This window comes from Hakea prostrata, chromosome 9 (genome assembly GCF_041222555.1).
Source record: "Hakea prostrata isolate BN-2017 chromosome 9, UWA_Hpros_2, whole genome shotgun sequence".
Classification (NCBI taxonomy): Eukaryota; Viridiplantae; Streptophyta; class Magnoliopsida; order Proteales; family Proteaceae; genus Hakea; species Hakea prostrata.
The window spans coordinates 18206362-18209703 of record NC_142608.1 but is presented as its reverse complement, the minus strand read 5'-3'; the positions used below and the strand labels follow the sequence as shown (position 1 = coordinate 18209703).

The following is a 3342-nucleotide window of genomic DNA, read 5'->3' as shown; positions in this document are numbered from 1 at the left end:
GACGCGGGCCGGCTAGAATACCGGGCAACCGCCTCCGATGGCTAAGTCAGACAGTGAACAAAATAAGGTCTCGTGCAAGGATTACACAAGACTATGCTCATAATGTATTGGATGCTTACTGGAGGGGTATGTCCTTCTTATACTGTAAGTGTTACCTTTTATGTATTTGGCAAGTCTACCCGACAAAGGCTATTGTTTCTCCTGAGATCATGCCTCCATGTCATTGGTCCCGCTCGATCAGTAACTGAGTTGACCTTCCTCATTGAGAACGGTTGCTATATTAGTCTAGCAAACATTACGCCTTGATCAAGCCAGTCGGTTATTATCCCAACTGAAGGTATGCAAAGCCCCGGCCGGGTCTGACCTGGTCGGGTAGGAAACTTCCGTATCAGTAAGTATGCAAATCGGTTTTTACTTCTCATATTAAGTTGATGCAATCTAGCAATTTATGCAGTAGAATTCACCCCATTATGTATTAACGTTTATGATTAATACACTTCCCACCCCACTATTAGTTCAAGAACACGTGCCATGGAAAGAAATTATTTTTCTTTTGGGCAAAGAAAATTTGAAGATTTTATTAGGTAAAGTAGAAGATAAATCTCTTGTTAGGTATAGAATTTGTACAAGAGAAAGTGGATGAACCCACCAGGATCTATACGTCATTAAACTCAAAGCTCTCTTTGCTAAAAGACTTGATGTGTGGATGCAAATTTGAAAAAAACAAAAACAAACTTAGAAACTAAAGCAATGATGTCCTCTACCATTATCATAGAGTGTCATCCAACGCAGTTACACATGCAATTCTCAAATAGATCCAAAGATGACGAACTGAATCAATCTCTGAATATCTCAAAGAAGTGAAGATAATTTCAGATCAACTAGCAGCTACCAACAAACCCATTAGTGATGCTGAAATGAATGCCATGCATCATCTTCAAAAACCTTATTGTGGCAGCACTTACTGATAAGCATGCATTTACCATTATTTATTTGATTTAATTCCCCATACTTATTTAATTAAAGAGAACTAATTGAGTATTTTTGTGTATTTTTCAGGAATAAGGAGATTTTGGATATTAGAGATAATATGGAGTAAAGTTGGCAAATATATTAGATATTGGTGGATTTTAAATCATGGCATTCAATCTTGCTGCTCAAGAAATCATGAAAAGTGAGATCTTAGCCAAATTGGAAATAGGTGGAGGTCTAAGGAACAAAATTGGTAATAAATCTGAAAATCGGGTAAACATACCTACCTTCAGTATTTTGGGCATATCTCTCTCGTATGAGCTTGGATTTTGATGATTCAAGATGCTATGGAACGATATTGAAAATATCTACAACTTTCCAGTTTTGAGTTTTCCCAAATTCCGAAAGAATAAAGGTCAAATTGACGGGTAAAGAGAGGAGATTCATTGTGTGCGGGAGACATAAAAGAGAAGCCAACCACAGAAAAGAAGACGGCGAATGCGGCTCTCATCTCTCTCATTGCTGAAGAAGAAGACCACATCTCTCTCTCTCTCTCTCCCTATGTTTCATCTTTATTTTTCTTATGAACTTTGTGATAATGAGTAGCTAGTTCTTTTCTTTGGGATGTAGATGAACCATGCTTATTTCATTAATTTGATTGTTCTATCTCTTCTAGTTGATTGTGTTTGAGTTTGGCCAAAGATGTTTTATAACTCAGCGAACTAAGCGTGCCAAGCTTCCGCGAAGGACGATAGTCTTGCAAAGATAGGGCATATCTAGGAAGACCATCCCTAATTTACTTTGAAGTGTAGAGTTATATCGATTAGGGAAAAGCATTGGGGATTCGAAATCCCAAAGATCTTCACATATTCACAGTTAACGTTTTACATTAGTTAATAGATTTAGTTTAAATTTAGTTTTGTTAAATTCAATCTTAGTAACTTAGCCTTTTAGTTCCCCATAGTTCGACCCCGTACTTTCTGCTTGCTAGATTAGTATAGGATTTTATTTTTGATTGGTTAGCGACACGATCAAATTTTGGCGCCGTTGTCGGGGAACCAAAGCACGGTTGCTAGGATTGATTTTTGTCAATTAGGCATAATTTTTAGAGTAATTTTAGTGTTTTTAATTTTTAATTTTTCTTTGCTTATTTAACTAATCTCTTTTTCTTTTGTTTTGTAGGTAACTGCAAGAGTAGCGATTCAATAATTAGTTTAGGTTGTTATCTTTTCTTTCTTAGATATAATTGTATTTAGGACTTTTCAATTGTAATATTTGCATTAGATTGGGTTGTTTAGGTTAATTTTTAAAAATCCCCATCCCTCAGATCCCACATGTGTAACTTTTGTTCGAAAGATCACGTGGATTGCGCTTCAGGTACATCCTAAACTCTCCCTTTTGCTATAATTATTTTCTTTTAATTTTACTTATTTAGTTTATTCTTTTTTTTTATTCTTCTGTGTGTATGCATGGTCGTCGGTCCCTAAACCCTGAGTTGACTACACTTGACTTAGAGTTAGAAGAGACTTTGGCCAACCTTAGAAGGCAAAGAACCATGGCAAACTATGAGCCTCCAATGAGGCCCTTGAGTGAGCATTTCATTCCTACGATATATATTCCGGTTTCTTGTATTAAGTTGCCTAACATAGAGGTGGCTCAATATGAGATCAAATCTAGTGTGATTCAAATGCTACCATCTTTTTATGGACTTGCCAATGAAGAGCCTTATAAGCACTTAGATGAGTTTTTAGAGGTGTCCTCCACGGTTAAAATTCAAAACCTCTCAGTTGATGCTTTAAGATTACTTCTTCCATTCTCCCTTAAAGATAAAGCTAAGCATTGGCTTCATTTTTTGGACAATGTTAAAATTTCCACTTGGGTAGAAATGCAACAGGAGTTCCTTAAAAAGTTCTTCCCCATTGGCCGTACCAATAGCATTAGGAGAGCGATAACGAGTTTCTCCCAACAAGAAGGAGAACAATTTCATGAGGCTTGGGAAAGACTAAAAGAATTACTTAGAAAGTGCCCCCACCATGCTATTCCTAAATGGCAATTGGTTCAATGCTTTTATGATGGCCTTAGAGACCGACATAGGCAAATGGTTGATTCTTCTTGTGGTGGGACTTTCATGCACAAGAATGAGAATGAGGCATGGGAACTTTTTGAGACCCTTAGTGAAAACTCCCAACACCATGCTTCAACAGCTAGGACTGAGATTCCATCCATTGGGCAACCAAAGAGGAGCGGTCTCTATGAGATCAATCCTACCATTGAGATGAGCACTAAGGTTGACTTACTATCAAAGAAATTGGACCATCTCTTGTCATTAGGACAACAAACCCCATCTCCACTTCCTACAAGTTTCTCTCC

General features: G+C 37.3%; 1 non-coding gene across 1 annotated transcript; it reads right to left on the bottom strand.

Annotated features, from left to right (window-relative positions):
* Positions 1–2905: 2905 nt before the first annotated feature.
* Positions 2906–3012, bottom strand: LOC149004904 (small nucleolar RNA R71). The gene has a single exon (XR_016169984.1). It is a non-coding gene; the product is annotated as a small nucleolar RNA R71 (small nucleolar RNA).
* Between the last annotated feature and the right edge of the window lie 330 nt (positions 3013–3342).